Below are 20,322 nucleotides of genomic sequence, written 5' to 3' on the forward strand. Positions count from 1 at the left end.
TTTAAAAACTACCTTGAAAGGAGTTTTTTTTTTTTTTAAAGTTTAAAAATATTAATGAAACTTTTAAAGGATGAAAACTAAACCAAAAGAAATAGATATATATTTTTTTTTATATAGAATTAAGTATATAAACACTACTACTTCTACTTCTAATTTTCTTTCTTTTGTTATCTAAACTCCATCAATGGCTTAAAAAACTATGCCAAATCATGAAAACTAAGAAAAAAAAATAGGATTTGGCTAAGAATTTTACCATGGCACTTAAGAAATATGCAAATCATTGTAAAAAAATGAAGAAAAAATATGTTTAATTTTCGAAAACAAAAAACGAAAACAAATTGGCTACGAGATGTGACTATAGTTTTTTTATTTTAAATTGTTAACTTTTAAGAAATTAAATGACAGCCATAAAATTTAAAATAGAAATTACAAATCAATATTATAAAATTGTTTTAAATGATAAAATGTGTGACCCGAGTCTAGAATAGAAGGGTCATTTTGAAATAAGAAGTTTGATTAGAAAGATTTTTGGAAAATAGGCGTTTTGAAGTTGGTGTTGAAGCTAGGTGATGCAATGAGGAAAGTACGCGTTCAAGCTCTATACGTGAGAAGAGTTAGGCGTTTGGCGATGTAACGCGAGATGAAGTTAGTTGAGAAAAGTTAAGTGTTTCAAGAAAATGTCTAATCTTCATTTGACAATTTATCACATGTTAAGTTTGGATTAAGCATGGTCTGGGAAGCTAAGTAAACTAACATGTGTAAAGTTCTAAGTAGGAGTTGGCGAGCTAAAAGAAGCTTAAGGATGACTAATCCAGCTAAGCATGAGCATAAATAGGATTAAAGAATCTAAAGAAAGTTGTTATCCATAGATTTACTAAGAAAGTACCAAGTGTTGAGTTGCTGAGGAAGCACTAAGCGAGAATAAGGGATTTGAAGTTAGGCGTTCGGAAAGGAAGGAAGCTAAGACTAAGTATTTTTGTGGGTGATTTTAGAAAAGAAAGAATAATACTTTAAAAGCACTCATTCTAAGTCTTTATGTAAACCTCGATTCCTGAGTCTTTAGGTAATTTTAAGTATTCTTCAAAATTTTCAAGGAGCTTAAGAATGTACTTTGGTGAAAAGAAGTAGGGAAAAGGAATTTGTACCAAGATTTTTAGTACTTATGGCCGAATTAAAAACAAGTATAGTGATTTGGGCTAAAAAGGAATTTTACTTCAAGACTTCGTTAAAAAGGACATTTGAACAATATTTTTCTAAAATCATAAAAAGCATGATGTGATAGGATTGAAGTATCATGAAAATTCAAGAGAGAAAAAGGAAGTCAAGTAAAGGGGCTAGATGATAAGAATGGATGGGCATGGAAGGGAAGAAGAAAGTTAAAGAAAAGAGCTAGAGCAAAGACAAAAAGGGATGGACAAGGCATGACATGAAAGGATGTTTGTTTTTTTTAAGTAGGAGATGGACAACATGCAAACTACCTAAGAAAAGCCTAGTTTATAGTATTGGACTCAGACAAATTGGAGCAAAAAACATTTGAGTTTGAGTTAAAAAGGGAGAAAAGTCAATTTTTAGAGCAATCTAAACAAGGTGCACTTCTGGAGGGCTCCAGAGTACATCCTTTAGATTATGGAGCTCAAACTTTGAGATAAGATCTTAAGACACTTTTGAGCAACTTTGTAGAAGGATATTTTATCATTTGAGTTCTGAATTTTGAGATATTAGCCTCCAAAGTTGAAAGAATGATTCTGGCAGAGAACCCAATCTCTAGGCATGACACAGGGAAGCAAAGCAACAAGGGCATGCGCACGCACGGTGTAAGGAGCATGCTTGTATAGGGCGTTGTTTGCCTATGATTGTATGCCCAAATACCCCTAATTTATCTTCTCTTTATGTCTTGTATTTAGTTTTGCTTGTTGCTTTCCTTTTTATGTCATAAACCTAGGGTGTGACGTTTCGACATTTTCATATGTAAGCCTACCAAAGCTGAAAATGTCCAAAATGTACTATAGGGGAGGCATAGTAGTTAAATCTCCGCCCAAGCATTGTCGCACTCTTTGCAATTGATAATATTTATTGCTTGATTTAACGATATTTTCAATGAATTTCTTTCTATCTCACGTTTTATAATACATTTTCTCAAGAATGTGAAGAGAGGCTACATCATATCTTGAGTTTGTCCATGATTTTTCAGATTTTGATCGGCTGACTAAGCAGAACAAGTGTCGCACATCGACCATCCTAAGTTTGAAAGACTACAATTATGACAGTTGGTATCATATCCACGTTGGCTTATTGAGAGTTAAGGCAGAAATATGTCGACCACGAAACAATCGGGCAAGGCTCATATATATCGACTAGTAGAGCTTGAAGAGTAGATGCTCACTTAATTGAAGTTCTTGGCTCCATCTGTTTCTTGAAGTCACGGCTTGAAGAATTTTTTTAGAAAGTAAATGCTATTAACACGGTGGCTGGTTGTCTCGACGGTTTACCTATATAAGAGTTGTTGACAAAAGTTGACACTTTAGAAACAAAGTTGTAAGAACTTGAAATGTAACCTACGAGCTGGGGACAGGTCGTCGTGCTCTATTGCCTATATCGAAGAGCGTGTGGTTGAGCTAGATAACTCTCAGAAGATTCTTTTAGAAATGATAAACGACATGTCAAAGGATTTTCAAGCTGCTTTCGATGTCGTTAGAAATAAGATCACAAATGTGAGCACGAAGGTGTACCTCACATTGACAAATCAAGCTCCAGTTGGAGGAGCAATACCGGTAAGTATAATAAAGATTCCCAAACCCAAGCCCTTCTATGAGGCAAGAGATGCAAAGACCTTAGAGAACTTCATTTTTTTTTTTGGTCTCGACCAATACTTCAAGGCGACAAATTGTGAACTCTGAACCCTAAGGAACTTAGATTTTTTTAAAGAAATTAAAACGGGTTTTGTAAACCTCTAACCTTATTAAACTTAGACCTTTTCAAAAGTTAAAAAGGATTAGGTTTAAGTGAAGTTAAGGCAAGGAAGTGGACTTGAGAAATGACATGATAAGTGTGTTATGATGAGTAAAAGAAAGGAAGGTTTAGTGGTTATAGTTTAAAAGGTAAAGAGAAATTAAGTTGGAAGAAGGAAAATTTTGGCTAAGTAAGGTAGTTTGTTGTTTTGGCTTTGGCATAGGCGTTTACAGGTGTCCTTGCATGCTTAACTTGAATTTCAGCTGAAGGAGGTGACAATAAAGTTTCATGCAGGCTTCAGTATAAATTGGTCACTTCTGATGAAAATTTCTTCCAAACCATTAGTGCATTTTGGCTGAAATTAGTCTAAAAAAATTAAGTTTAATTTCTAAGTTGAGGCTGTCGGACAAATTTGAGAAAGGGAAGGTTGAGTTTGAGTTAAGAGAGGAGAGAAAGGTCATTCTCGAGAGAAATCTAAGTAGTGTTCACTTCCAGAAGGCTATAAAGTTCATCACAAAGAATGTTTGGCTGAAATTTTGAGGTAAAACTGTTCAGAAAATTTAGAGAAGTTTTCTAGAAGAAAGTATTTTCATTTGAGTTCTGGATATTAAGTTATAAAGCTCTATATTATAAGTAAGATTTTGGTCTAATTTAAGTTTCTGAGCAACAGATGTTTTTGGCGAAGTGTTAAGGGTTTGTTAGGCGAGTTGGGCATGAGTTTTGGGTTAAAAGAGGTTAGCGTGGCGTTTTGGGTGATGTTGGACGCATAAGACGTGCAAGGACACTAGCGGCCAAGGAAATACATGACAAGCCATACGCACGAAGGCCATGCAAGATGTGTTGGGCACACACGAGATGGTTAGCGCGCAGTTGGCTTGCCCAGACCATGTGGACGCTTGCAGCCTCTGCCGCCCACCCCCTGCGCGCCAGCCATGCCAAATTGGTGTTTTGGGGCTGTTTTTGTTATTTTGGAAAATTTTAAGCAAAGTTTTGAGGTTTTCATGATCAAAGGAAATTAATTGGAGTTATTTCCCATTACTTAAGGACAAGATGAAATTGTGCAAGTCTACTGACCAAGGGTTTAAACTTCGAGCAGTGAGTGATAAAATGAGTTTAAAGTTGATTTTACTAAATCTAATTATTTATCAAATGTTCTAAGCAAATTTGATGATTTAATGTGGAGTTTACTGTACTAATTTACAAACTAATATTTATTGTTAAGTCTATGAATATTTGCAAAGTCATAATTTATGAGCATGTTTGAGTTTTGAAATAGAATTGTTAATTATTACAGAAAGTTGTTTAAAGAGCATGAGCTTAATTATAATAGTTTTAAAGAGAAAACTGTGGTACTCTATTTACCAAGTTCTCGACGATTAATGTGCACAACAAAGATATCTTTTTTGTATCCGTTCGAAAAAAGTTGCTACAATAGATAAAAGAGTAATTGAAAGATAGAGTATTTGAAAGACAAGAAAGAGTTTAGTTTAAAGAATTAAAAAGATTTTATACTTATGTAAGTTTTATGAAAAAGATTAAATGTGAGTTTATTTTAAAATATGTTTTATAAAATCATCACTCACATGGTTATTTAGCTTTCCCTTTCCAAATGTTTTTCCACTTTCTAGGTAGAGGTCGTGATCTGCAAGCCTGGCCGTTGTTTTCAAGTCTGTTGTGCAAAAGTTGTAGGTAATTTTACTATTGTTGGTTAGTACTTTGGCATACTCCTATTATGTACATAGGTTAAGTTAAGGGGTTAAGCTCAGTTGTAGTTTATGTATGGTTCTAAAAAGGATAGTTCGTATGTAATGACATTTAGCCTAAACTTGTTTTGATCTATTGTAAAAAAAATATTTATGTTAGTTACATTTTTCTACTTTCCACTGCGTATGCTTTAATTTACTCAAGTTATTTAGCATGATTAAGGATATGTAGTCAGGATCAACTAATGTTGTTTAGAGAAGTAAAACGACGCTAGTTGAGTTCATGTCAATCTTGAGTCGAGCAAGCAGGTGCTTGAGGTGAGGTGTGACACAAATACTATCACAAAAGAAGCCAAAGTGACACTGGCGACTATGCATCTGTTTGAAGATGCCTAATTGTGGTGGAGAACCCAATATGTTTAAATACAAGAAAGGCATTGCACAATAGACACGTGGGATGCTCTAAAGAAAGAACTATGCTAATAGTTCTTTCCTGAGAATGGAAAAGTTCTGGCTCGATAGAAATTGCGCGAACTAAAGCACCCGACAACATTCGAGAGTATGTGAAACAATTTGTGGGGCTGATGTTGGACATATGTGATACATCAGAGAAAGACAAAGTTTTCTGTTTTGTTGAAGGTTTGAAGTCATGGGCTAAGACCAAATTATATGAACAAAGGGTCTGAGACCTCACATCAGCGTATGCAGCGACTAAACGATTGTTTGATCTGTCCAGTGACTCTCAAGATGTGAGATGTCATCAAAATTCTTTATTTGGAGAAAACAAAAATAACCATCCAAGTTCTTCAAAATATGTATAGAGACAAACGTTCTAGTAGAGATTGTAAGCCCTTTCAAGGAAATACAAGGAACACCTGATGAGGATCCAATAATCAAAACACACCCAATCATCTTGTCAATTGTTTCATATGTAAGGGATCGCATTTGACTAGAGAGTGTCCCAACCGAACCGCCTTCAATGCCTTTCAGGCCACATTAGCCTCAGATTTAGATGATAAATTGAGTCAAACAAAAGGCGAAGTTGGCCAGATAGAGGAAGGTGAAAATCCTAGAATGGGGGACCTTAAAATTCTTTTCGTCTCTCTAGAAGAAGGTAGGGGAGACCAGTAGATCGGTGAAAAGGGGTCTAATGTATGTGGATAGTTGGATAAACCAGAAACCAACCAAGAGCACTACGACTGATTTTGATGCAAGCCATAATTTCATAATAGAGGTAGAGGCCAGACGACCGAGTCTTCGTTGGGAGAATGATGCGAGAAAAGATGAAGGCCATGAATTCTGTTGCCTTACCTATTGTCGGACCAGTAAAACAAATGACAATAAAGTTGGGAGGATGGAACAACCTCATATACTTTGTGGTTATAAAGATGGATGGCTTTGATGTGGTATTGGGAATTAAATTTCTACTTAAACATCATATTATACCAATGTCATTAGCCAAATGTCTAGTGATCACTGGATCTTTCCCACTGTTGGACAGATAGGCATTTTCCAGCCTAATAGGGTCAAAATTATTTCGGCCATGCAATTGAAGAAAAGCCTTAGCTTATTCGAGATGAACCAACGTTTATGGCTATTCCGCTTAAGTCATTGAAAAATCCGGGAAAGACAATCTCCAAAGACATTTTGTGTGTCTTAGAGAAGTACAGTGATGTAATGCCCGATAGTTTACCTAATCTCTATCGCCATGAAGAATGATTGATCATGAGATCGAATTACTGCCAGGGGCAAAACCGTCTGTGAAGAATGCCTATCGTATGACGCGACTAGAGTTAGCTGAACTTAGAAAACAGTTATGTGAGTTGCTGAGTGTAAGCTTTATTAGACCTGTAAAAGCTCCATATGAGGCCTCGATCCTTTTCCAGAAGAAGAAGGATGGAAGTCTACAGTTGTGTATTGATTACCAGACATTGAATAACTGACTTGTTTGATCGCCTATATAGGGTAAAATATTTTTCAAAACTAGTCGGGTTATTATCAAGTGGGAATTATCGAAGGAGATGAGCCTAAAACGAATTGTGTCACGAGATATAGAGCATTTGAATTCCTTTTTATGTCATTTGGCCTTTCTAATGCATCCGCAACTTCTTGTACGCTGATGAACTAGGTCTTCCATGAATATCTTGACAAGTTTGTCGTGGTCAATCTAGATGATATAGTGGTCTATAGCTCCACAATAGAAGAACACAAAGACCACCTACAGTTGATCTTTCAAAAACTGAAGGAAAACTAGTTGTATTTCAAGAGGGAAAATGCTCATTTGCATAACAACGAATAAGTTTTCTAGGTCATATGATAGAGTGTGGCCAAATTGGCATGGAGGAGGGAAAGATCGATGCGATACGTGATTGAGGAATACCAGAATCAGTCATTGAGTTATGCTCTTTTCTTGAATTAGCCAATTACTACAGGCAATTCATGGAAGGATTCTCCAAGAAAGCAAGCTCGCGATTGAGTTGTTGAAAAAGGATTCCCAATGGGGTTGGAGCCTCGAGTGTCAGGTTGCCTTCTATTGTCTGAAGTAAGCCATCCTTAAGGGGGGAGTTATTGAGATCACCGATGTAACCAAACCTTTGAAGTTGAGATCGATGCGTCTGATTATGCATTGGGTGGTGTTCTCCTATAGAATGAACACCTCATTGCATACTAGAGCGAAAAACTAAATGCACTAGAAAATAGGAATTCTGTGTCTGAAAGAGAAATGCTTGTTGTGGTATACTGCCTGAGGGCCTGGAGATAATATTTATTGGAAACATTTGTTGTGAAGACAGACAACAGTGCTACCTGCCACTTCTTACTCAACCAAAGTTGACTTAAAGCAAGCAAGGTGGCATGAATTCTTGACCGAGTTTGATAATAAAAAAGGATTGAGCAATTGAGTTGTTGATGCTTTAAGTTGAAAGAGCGAACATGAGATCATGTGCATGTTAGCTCACTTACAGTCGAGTAGGATTGATGGGTCAATGTGCGATGTCTTGAGAGAGTTTCTGCAGAGGGATTTTGCCACTCAGACCGTCAAGAATTTAGCTAAGGCTAGAAAGACAAGACAATTATTGGTTGAAGATGGCTTATTAGTGACTAGAGAAAATCGGCTGTATGTCCCTAGAGTAGGGGACCTAAGGAAGAAACTACTACATGAGTGTCACGACACTCTGTGGGCTAGTCACCCGAGATGGCAAATGACATACACCTTGCTAAAAAGGGCAACTTTTGGCCCAATATGAGAGATGATGTCATGCAGTACACAAAAACATGCCTTGTCTATCAAGAGAATAAAATCGAGAAAGCAAAAGTTGCTGGACTTCTTAAACCTTTGCCAATTTCGACAATACCTTGGGAGATTATTTTTATGGACTTCATCACATATCTTCCTAAGGTAGGCAAATTTGAGGCCATCTTGGTCATCATTGATCAGTTTTTAAAATATGTCACACTCATTCCCACTACCAAGTTGTGTTTGGCTGAGTTGACGACCCAATTGTTCTTCAGACATACTGTAAAGTTGTGGGGAGTTTCGACAAGCATTGTGTGTGACAAAGATGGTAGATTCATGTGCACTTCCTGGACATAATTATTTACCTTTTTGGGGATGAGTCTAAATATATCCTCAAGCTATCATCTCTAGATTGATGGTTAGACCCAACGTTAAAAATTGTATGCTTGAAGAATATATGTGGCATTTTGTAGACGCAAGATAGAAAAATTGGGTTTAGCTGTTGAATGTGGCCTAATTTTGTTTCAATGATTAGACAAGTTCATCAACTGAAAGAAGCCCGTTTGAGATTGTTTGTGGCAGACAACCTGTATTGCCACACCTTATTGATCATCCCTATGCAGGAAATAATCCCTAGGCTCACAACTTTACCAAGGAATGGAAGCAGACAACAGATATTGCTTGAGCCTATCTAGAGAAAGCCTCGAAGCAGATGAAGAAGTGGGCAGATAAGAAACGTCACCCCCTTGAGTTTTGGATGGGATATCGGGTCCTCATCAAACTGTGATCTGAAAAGATTTAGTTTTGGAGACGCAAAGACCAACGCCTCATGAGAAAATACGAAGGACCAGTAGAAGTGCTTAAAAAGGTGGAGAATACATCCTATAGAGTGGCGTTGCCCACATGGATGAAAATTCACGTAGTAATTCATATGAGTAACTTGAAGCTCTGCCATCAAGATCCTGATGACATGCAGCGCAAGGTCATAGTCTGACCAACCATTGACCTCAATTAGAAAGAAGATAAAGAAGTTGAAGAAATCATGACCGAGCGAGTGAGGAAGGGCCGAAGACCTACAAGAAGGATCCATGAGTACTTAGTGAAGTGGAAGAACCTTCTTGTGGAAGAAACTAGTTGGGAAACATCTCACAAGCTTAGAAGCTTGGACACAAAAGATCGAAGAGTTCAAGCTTCACCAGTCGACAGAAACGTCAAGTATTTTGAGTGGGGGAGACTGTAAGGAGCATGCTTGTCTAAGGCGTTGTTTGCCTATGAATGTATGCCCAAATACCCCTAATTTATCTCGTCTTTTTGTCTTGTATTTAGTTTTTCTTGTTGCTTTCCTTTTTATGTCATAAACCTAGGGTGTGACATTTCGGCATTTTCATATGGAAGCCTACCAGAGCTAAAAATGTCTAAAATGTACTATAATTAAGGGAGGCGTAGTAGTTGAATCCCCTTCCAAGCATTGTCGTACTCTTTGCAATCAATGCTTTTATAATTTGCAACTGACAGTCTTCTTTACTTTATTTAATGATGTTTTCAATGAATTTCTTTCTCTCTCATGTTTTATAAAATATTTTCTCAAGAACATGAAGAGAGGCTACATCGTACCACAAGTTTGTCTGGAATTATCAGATTTTGATCGGCTGACTTATTGACTGAGTAGAACAAGTGTCGCATAATCAACCGTCCTAAGTTTGAAAGACTACGATTATGACACGGGATACCCAGCGTGTGTCCATGCGTGCGCATAAGGTTAGCGCATGGCCCGCGATACCCCATCTGATGTCGATCTACGCACGCCAGCCCCCCAGCCGCCCCCCTCGTGTGCTAGCCTATGCATTTTTTTGGGCCATTTTTAATATTTTGTCATTCTTAAGTAATAATCTGATATTTTTATGATTAAAGAGAATTAAATGAAATTATTTTCCATTAATTCAGATCAAGAGAAGATTGGGCAAATTTACAAGGAAAAGGTTAAGCTACCATTTCTGAGTGACAAAATGAGTTTAAAGTTGATTTCTAAATATTATTTTATTATCAAATGTTTTAAGCATGATTTGATGTGTGAATATCTGACTATACTGATTTAGAAAGTGTTTCTGAAGCATGAGATTTGAAATATTTGACAAGCATGTATTTCTTGATGTATTTGTTAACACGATTAAGCAAGTATGTTTATGATAAGTTTCCAAAGTATTTAAGTTAAAGAATGATTTTAGCATGTTTTAGACTATACCGTCTGATATATATAACAACTCTTCGGTGGATATTGCCTATGCACAAAGGTTCCTTTAATTATAGTATTTAGTAGATATCTAGTATCCTATCATTGGGACACCGATTATTGAGATGAGTATTCTAAGATGCCTAGTTCCAAGTTAAGAGATGAGAACCTGTACGGACGTATAGTCTCCATCTTATCCTAGCTATAATGAGCGAGGGCACTACTGATGCCTAGATTCCATCTCGTCAATCTCATATCATATGGTGTGGGCTCACCAGAGTGTCTTACATTCCATCCTGGTGATTCATGTGGTATAACAATTGAAAGGAAGTTTGAAAGGTTTTATATTATGTTATATTTCATAATTTATTTGTGCAAGGTCGAAGTTAAAAGTTTACTTATTTCAAAAATATGTTTTATAAAACCGTTACTCACTGGACTATTTAGCTCACTTTTTCTAAATGTTTTTCCCACTTTCCAAGTAGATGTTGTGATCCGAGAACCTGACTGTTGTCTCTATGTCTATTGTGCAAAGTTGTAGATAGTCTACTATACAAGCACTTCATTTTCACCAAGAAGAGGGGAGCCCGAAGAGGCCAATTGGTAACATGAATAGGAAGTTAGAGAGCTTAGAGTTCACACAAGAGAGGAGTCCCTTCCCGTTTTTCCCATAACTTGTAGTATTTTTCCATTCTTCTTTCTCTCAATTTTTGCACTTCATTGTAATATATGATGGTCATATTATACAGTGGCCAAAGGATTGTATTCTTTATAGGAAGTCTAGCTTATAAGTCTTATCGCATTCGTTGATCTACATTCATCATTTGGGCAGTGTCAATTACAAACTACCCGAGACGGCAGGTAGTAAGGATAAGACCAATGCACGCAAGAAGGAGTTTGGCAACAGACTCCACCTGAACGAGATGACTTTCAACATTTGTATTCTGAAAGATGAACAAGTGCATACATTAGACGCTGAGAGGATGCTATTCTTAAACAGAAAGTTCAATAGGTGTTATAAGCAACGTCTTCTAAATATAGCTCACCTAATTAAGCTTAGTCATTTGCATCTCGAAAGGTGAACAGGTGTGGTGTCTAAACACTTCAAGAGAAGGTCGCCTTAATCATAGGTTGATTATGCAGTTATATCACATCAAGGCTCTTTCATTACCTAATAATACGAAGACCTTCCTTCCCCTTTTTCTAGCATACAAGTTAGTTCGTTCAATCTTTCATCTTGCCACATATTATTCTTTATGCATGAGTCTCTAGCTATAAGTAAATAGTTTTAGTTTCTTCATATTCTTTCTACTTAATTATCATAATACCTAAACGATAAGTGAACCCTATAACTAACATTTATAAACAATTTCTTGTGTTCCATTCTAGATCATCTAGGTAAACCTGAGGTTTCGCTTGTACTTGCACTTGGACAAGTAGTAGAAAAACTTGTACTCAATGAAGACTTATGTATCATGCAATGAAGAAGTACATAGTTAGCATCTTACATGTTATGATCATGACCCATGACTCATAGCCTATAATTAAAACATGCTATACAGAGAGTTACGATGAGTGCATCACGCACAATGACTTGACTTAGCGACGTATTGCAATTGCGTTGTACACACACGAAATTATTAAGTCTAAATACAATCAAGCTAGTTTTTGACATCATTGTCGGAGAATTACTTTGTAAATATTAGAGTAGAGTCTTACTTTGAATTTTGGAAAGCATTTGATTTTGGTGAATCATGCGATTAGCCGAAAACCGCGAGAAGAGGTTCAAGGTACCGGAGTAATCTATGATTGCTTGAACCAACTCCAAGATCAATGTGTCTTTTGGATGATGACCTAGATAAATCTCAACGGTTTCAGTTGGTCGCAAATGAAAATGAGCATTTCTATAAAGTTGTGAAGAAAAGTATCCTCGCGTTAAAGTAATGAACCTCATATTTCATTTAACTGTGAGAATAAGACCAATAATGATCATTTGAACATTGCGATGGGTGATTGGGTGCATAACTTATTGTGATGAATGATCACAACGCAGAGAGTCATAATGATCTAAGAATTTCAGTTTCGATGCGGTTGGAAAAATTATACGGAGCAGAAGCAATGACACCACAATTCTTTCTCGCCAAAGAACCTGAGTGTATAGGTGCATCTGTAATGTATAACTATTCCAATTTCTTATTGCATCTGCGTGCTTATGTATATAGTTGTCTATATTCGTTATACTTTTGTAAATACCCTTATACGTATATATTGGTTTTGTATTGAGTTTTTGTACATTCTTTAACCTCACAAGGGGATTGCGTAATGCACTGCGAAGCTATAGACTCGTTTGGTAGTAGTCATAAAAATGAAGTGAAAAGATGTGAGTCAAACACATTAGGTATTTTGTCCACCTTGTATGATTAGTTGGGATAGGTTTCATTGGGAAGTGTTAGGATTCTTAGGAAGTAGAAATCGTCCGGTTAAATCTTAGAGCTCTTAAACGTCTATGAAGCACCGAATGCACCGTAGCACGAGCCAAAAGTAATATGTCAGGTTTATCACGCCACACTTAAGTTGAGAGGACCTTAACCGCTCGATAACCACATTTTTAACCCTAGTTAAGAATGCATATTTATGATTTTTAAAACTATGATTCTCAGTATTTAGCCAAACACATCAAGTCACGATCCACAAATTGCTATATCCTTCGAATCACTACCATTCCAAAAAAATTCTTCTTCGAAGTACGTCAAACTATTTCTGTTATCTTTCACTAAGAAATGTTTCCCTTACAAAATCACTCATAAGAAAACAAAGTATTAAGTTCCCAACAATCCACCTTCCTTGCCAAATATAAAACAAGTTTCATGATTTGAAGGAAGATGAAAGAGGATGGAAAAGGCCGAGGGAGACATTATAGGAATAAAAGAAAATGTAAGGGAAGAAGTAGAAGAAAGTGAAAAGATATACAAGAATAAAAGAAAATGTAATGAAAAGAAGAGAAGAAGAAAGAAAGAAAAGGCGAAATAGTTAAACAAGGAAGGGAGATATTGAGCTTCCAATGGAGTGCACCTCCCCGTCTGCTGCTGATTTTAAAGGGTTAGCAATAAGGACCCTTGCAAGATAAGCGAAAGAAATTTGGGTCCTTGAAAGAAGAAGTGAAAAGATGGAGTGTGAGACAAAAGTGGAGGAGGAAGCGACCAAGGAGTTTGAGAAAGAAAGCAATAAAAATACTATGTTGGAGGAGAAAATGCCTAATGGCAAGAAGGAAGGAGGACAAGTATATGCAAAGATGCTCTTGCGGGCACAAGTAGAGAAAAGGCGAAAAGGAAAATTGGGATCTCGTCACCATCCATATGGCGGTCAATAAAAATAGTGATGAGGGTACAAACAAGAAGAGGAGGAAGTCTTAGGACCAAAGAGAAGACAACCATTTAAGGCTGAGGAATTCAATGACATCTTGTCATATGCTCACCGCCTTGTCCTCTACGTCATAAGAAAGGCCCTCCAAGGACAGACCCCTCAAACTTCTCGCAGCTCTACATCACCAACATCTCCAACCTACAACTCTTCCAAGAAAACCTTGCTCGCCTACTTCGAATCTAAGTAAATCCAACGAAGTGGTACAACCCAGTAGCAAAAGTGAGGATAACTCCACCAAAACCATACCTACAGAAACCTCCTTTTGCCATAAAAATTATATAGGATTTGTTAAGTGTCGTAGATTACTGTAGACTTCTCTATATTTATGTCCTTTACAATACGAGTCACAACTTAGGATACAATTTTTATGCGTATCTTTCTTGTGACACCCCACTTTGTAGACCTCTAATTTTCTCTTGTGATCCAAGGACACCTTAATGAAATAAAATTTCATTTGTTATTTGAGCGTTTAACTTATTAAGGAACCTTACTTAGAAAATATTTCTTGAGTTTACTAGGCAAGCAAGCTTTCCCTTAAACCACTTTTGTAAAAAAATTATTAGAATAATCTTATCATTCACCTTTAGTAATGAGGACTTTGATAACTTTAAATTTGGGGGTGTGTGAGATCCGCACTAAAACATTGGAAACGTCTTGAAAACTTATTAAGGCATGCAAAAATAAGGCGTTTTCACAAAAGTTAAAACTTAGCCAAAAGTGAAAAACTTTAAAAAAGTTGGCACTCTTTAACTCAAGTAAAACAAAGACTCTTATGTTGCCTCATCTCGCAATAATAAAGAAGCAAAGCTTTAAAAGTAAAAATTTGGAGAGTCGAGTAATAAGAGGCTATAAGAGTTACAGTTGGAGAGAGAAACAAACTCATAAAGTACCTATGTTTTTTCACTCAACGCCATATGTAATGTAAATATAATAAAAAGTATTATGTTGCCAAACAAAAGGATTCAAAAGTTTTCGAAAATTTGAGCCATTTATGAAGTTGAAAATAAGATTTACTTTGGAGAATGAACAAAGGTATTTTGAGTATCAAGCTTGCGACATTTTGAAATTAGAAATACTTTCATAGCAATAAGTACGCGACGAGAGTCTACACTAAATAATGAATAAAACTTGCTCATGTTTTGAGAACTGTAGAAACACGAAAGGGGAAGATGAGTCTTTAAGAAGGAATGGTGCTTGAGGACAAGCATAATACGAAGCAATGCTTGAGGAACAAGCATTATGCTAAAGTTTGTCAGAACGCATGACTCATGTTGTAAATTCATAAATGTTTAGAAATTCAACTTACATAAGCGTCATACCTCTTTTACGTGATTTTCATGTTGAAATGCAGGATAAGTGGAAAAAGAAGAAATGAACAAATCATATAGGACATCACGTAAAAAAACACAACATCACGCGAGGAAAGCTCACTAGAAGACAAGGATGGTAGTTGGAGTGATGTGACTTCATAGGGCCAGATGTCAGCGCTCACACGCTCAGATAAATAGAAGTTTCTTGTGGAAAAGCAGTCTATACAAACATTTCATCTTCACCAAGAAGAGGGGGCCCGAATAGGCCAAAGAGGCCTGAATAAGCCAGTTGGTAACATGAATAAGAAGTTAGAGATATTAGAGTTCATGCAAGAGAGGAGTCCCTTCTTGTTTTGTCCATAATTTGTAGTATTTTTTCATTCTTCTTTCTCTTCATTTTTTCACTTCATTATAATATATGACGTTCATACTCTACAGTGGCCGAAGCTCTATATTCTTTATACATACATTATATGTTCACACACTTTTCAATCTATCCATCTTTATACATGTGTCTTTGTGTTATTAGTAGTTTAGTTTGTGATAAGTTCTTGATAGGAAGTCTAGCTTATAAGTATTATCGCATTAGTTGAGCTACATTCATCACTTGGCCAGTGCCAATCACAAACTACCTCAGAAGGAGGTAGCAAGGATAAGACTAGTGCATGCAAGGAGGAGTTTGACAACAAACTCCACCTTAGTGAGATAACTTTCAACATTTGTATCCCGAAAGTTGAACAAGTGCAGATATTAAGTGCTGGGAGGTTGTTGTCCTTAAACGAAAAGTTCTATAAGTGTTATAAGCAATGTCTTCTAGATATAGCTCGCCTAATCAACCTTAGTCATTTGCATCCTGAAAGGTGAGTCGGTGTGGCGTCTAAATACTTTGAGAGAAGGTCGCCTTAATCATAGGCTGATTATGCAGTTATATCGTATCAAGGCTCTCGTATTACCTAATAATGTGTAGATCTTCCTTCACCTTTTTCTAGCATGCAAGTTAGTTCGTTCAATCTTCCATCTTGCAACATATTATTCTCTGTGCATGAGTCTCTAGCTGTAAGTATAGCTTTTGTTTCTTGATATTCTTTCTACTTAATTGTCATAATGCCTAAATGATAAGTGAACCCTATAACTAACATTTATAAACAATTTTCTGTGTTTGACCCTAGATCATCTAGGTAAACTTGTTATTTCGCTTGCACTTGGATAAGTAATAGGAAAAATTGTACTCAACAAGGACTTATGTATCACGCGATGAAGAGGTACATTGTGAGCATCTTACATGTTATGATCATGACCCACGACTCATTGCCTAGATTTAAAGCTTGCTATACAGAGAGTTACGATGAGTGCATCACGCACAATGACCTAACTTAGTGACGTATTGCAATTGTGTTGTACACACACAAAATTATTAAGTTCAAACACAATCAAGCACATTTAAGAAACGGGAAATGAATCGGAAAATTTTTCAACTGATGCTGGGAAACTGAATACCAGTAGTCTATGCGTGGTATGGTTCATGTTCTTGGCATAAAGAAATAAGTAGAGGCTAATGTGTGCTTTATGATTATGAATGAATCTTTGAGAGCATTTTTTATGAAAATGAATTTGTCGATTGAATTGTATTCCCCAAAAGGTTTTCCAAATTATCACTCACTAAGTATTTCTAGTGGTAATTTTCCTAGAAGGTGTAACTTGCTAAGAAGAAATAACCCGCGCGCTAAGCTGTCTTGTAATTTGCCTGGTAGAGTTAGTATTTCGCCTTGTCTAGATAGAATGCCTAGACTGACCACTTGCTTTCTTGCCATGAGTATCACATGGTTAATAACTTGCGTCATGATCAAATCATTTATTGATCAGCTTGCTTGGTCAAAATTTCATGACAAAAATGACAACTGTAAAACAAAATCTAATTAAGAGAAAAGGCTGACTCGCGTATCTCGCTTTCTTTAAGACGTTTCGCGGCTCTGCTCCTTTATGAAAACAAATTTATATAGCCTCATCATCCCAAGATAAAACAGCTTTAGTGTTCTTCAATCATAATTGTACTGAAACTTATTGGATTACGAACACTCAAATGTCACTTTTATTGTTCGAAAATCTCACAAAAAAGAAAGTTTGAAAGAATGCTTTTCTTGTTTTTCTCATTTATTAAAATGAACAAAGAGAAGTGTTTATGTAATAGAGGAGAATAATAGAGACGTTGGTAATTAAATAGGAAAATTTAATTATGGAAGTGTTTGTAATTAAGGGAAATAAATGTTGGAAATTAAATATAAAACGAAAATAGAACGTCTGATTTTATATTAAAGAGATAAAGATAATATCATTATTACATATCATCTCACGTAGCCATCTCACCTAAAATGGCAACATGTGTATGGAGATCTTAGCAAATGTTCTAACCATCTCGCCTAGGATGGTACTTTGCATGTGGAGATTAGTAAATCTAATCACCTAGCCATCTCATCTCGAACCGCAACACGCAACTTATTTGTTTAGCACTTCTCCTTTCCAAACTCACAATTAGATGAATATTTTTTGTAATAATGACATTTTCAAAAAGTTTCATCAACATTATTTGACTTATGGTTTAATTTTTTCTTCACCATGTTATCAAACCGTTGAGGCCAAGCTAATAAAAGGTAAGGCGAGCTACTACGCATTGACACATTAGCTAGGGGTTTTAAGGGTAAGGTTGCGCAAGGTGTTAGAAGCCTCATTGTGTAGTTTTGTATCTAAGAAAACTTGTATTGTATTGTATTTGGAATGCAAGTTGTTAAGTTAATAAAGAAAATTTATTGTTTGTTATCTTACATTGTGTTTATTGTTGCCTAATAACTTAAGATTGTAAGTCTGAGCTAAGTATTAAGGAAAGTGTAAGTTTCAAGCTGCGTTAAGATATCGATTGATATGTTGTTGGAATCCACTTACTAGGCATTCAACGTGTTATCTTAATAGGAGATACACGTTGAGTGTCTAGGTGGTCACGTCCCACATGGTCGTGTGAAAGTGATCTTAGGGCGGGTCGTAACAAAAGCTGCGAAATATATTTTAGGAATATAGCAAAAACATCACAAACTATCAACAAATAAACATCGATACACTATTATTTGTGTTTATCACGATCCAAATAGTAGTCTACTGTGACTCATAGCTGATAGTAATAAGTAAAATTTTATTATATTTATAAATATTTTGATTCATTTCTTATATCGGAAAACAAACAAAAAATTCAATATCATCAAAATAGAAAACAAAATCATTACAAAAAAATATATATGCAAATATTATTCTCTCACACAAATGGTAGAAACGGAAGTACGCGTAAGGTGTGTTCAAACTTGTAGTTAAGAACAATGCTCAAACTTAGTAACAAAACCTTCCAAACTCAAAACCAATTAAAATAATCTAACACAATGGGAATAAAATAATACATGCACAAAGGATCTTGCTTTATTTCAATAAATTAAAAAAAAAAAAAAAAAAACCTTTGTTTGTCTTCCACTTAACTTTCAAAATTACTCTTAAAATAAAACCATTCTAGATTGTAGTGGTGAATAGGACACTTTTATCCAAAGCAACCACAACCACGTATTTTCACTATGTCACACATTTCACTTAAATTATAATGCAAACAAAAATGATTTTATACAACTTGGCCTGTTTAATTTTATCCATATATCTTTAAATTTTAGTTGTGGCTATCTATTTTAGGAAAGTTATAATTTTAATCTCTACTTCTATTTACAAAATTTAACACTTTTAATAATAATAATAATTCAAAAAATATATATATATTTTTAAAAGTTGGCTTTATTTGTATAGAAAAAATATTACTTTTAATATCTAGAGAAGAAATGCAAGACAACTTATTAAGTTCACTTTCACCTTTCAACAAGTATATGGGTGTACAATCAAAATGACAATGACTTCCATTAAATTAAATTGGAGGTTTGAATGTTTCATTTTTTTTTATCCAAATTTAATATATATACCTTGTTTTATGAAGAAGAACACACTACAAGAAAAGTGGTCTACGACGACAGTTATTTTATGTCCTGAATAAAATCTGTGACAGTTATTTACAGTCATAGAAGCGGGAATCATGGAAAGTCATTCCATGACAGTTTTTGAAAACTGTCGCAATAAGTTTTTTCATGACAGAAAATAAATGTCGTTAATTACTATTTTATGACAACAAAGAACTGTCATATTTTATATCATGGCAACAAATAACTGTCATCATTTGCGTATTAACGACAATTTTAAAATGTCGTAAATTCGTTTATAAAAATGTCAAGGATATGTCAATCGTGACCGTTTTTTTAGAAATTAAATGTGATTGTTTTGTTATTGACGACATTTTTTTCCTGTCAAATATAGGACAATCGTGACAGTTTTTCTTATAAAAAAATGTCATTTTTTTAATATTGACAACAATTATAAAGTGTAACGAATCCATATATTATGACATTTATTTTCTGTTGCAAATTCTTCAATTACTACCGTTTTTCCCTATTCTCCTTCTCGCTCCGCCATTACACGAACCATTTGAACGACAATAATGTTAAAATACATAACACCCATATAGAAACAAATGGTCGACACTTTTATATATACACACTATAATACACTTTGTAATATTCGTACATTTCCAATCAAGTTTGAACTATTTACAAGTATGAAATTACAGCCTTTAATCAAAACTAGTGTAGTACCATCATAATACATATAACATGATTTTCTGTACAAACATAAACAACCAAATCGGTAAACCTTCACCTCTGAAAATATTTTTTGTTGCTTGAACCATGGTCAAATCCTTCATACTAGGACAAACTGACATAAAAAAATCACAACCATCAACCAAAAAGTAAAACAGTACTAAATGCTAGAAACCAAACAAAATAATCAAATAAAAGGTTTGAGTTTTCTTCTTCTTGGATAACAACCAAATATCATTGACATTGAGAAATCGACATATGACCACAAGCTAAAAAAACATAGTTACACTAGTTGGTAATTTCAAAGAAACGTAGTTAGAAAAACTTAATAAGGATGAGAATAAATACAAGTAAGGAGGGTGGTATTGTCCCAAATTTCCACAACTCTTCTCAAACCTTCAAAATTCTATGGAAACTCATCAATAAACAATAGAGCTTTAGGTAAACTTTTGAAATTGGAAACTTACCATGGCTCTATTCGGTGCAAGTCCACATACTTTACTCTTTTTTACCTTTGAGTTAAACAAACAATATAACTTTAGGTAGACTTTTGAAATTGGAAACTCATCAACCTAGCCATATAAAGATCAAATTTGCTTTAACAAAACGTACGTTGAAGTCCTTCCAACCCGATTAAAAAAAAAAAAACAGATAAGTCTAACAGTTTAACAAATTTCTAGTGCATATTATGCATCTCAATTGATCACAACAAAATAAGATTGAACATAAATACCCATAATTA

Source organism: Cucumis sativus, chromosome 7 (genome assembly GCF_000004075.3).
Source record: "Cucumis sativus cultivar 9930 chromosome 7, Cucumber_9930_V3, whole genome shotgun sequence".
Lineage (NCBI taxonomy): Eukaryota > Viridiplantae > Streptophyta > Magnoliopsida > Cucurbitales > Cucurbitaceae > Cucumis > Cucumis sativus.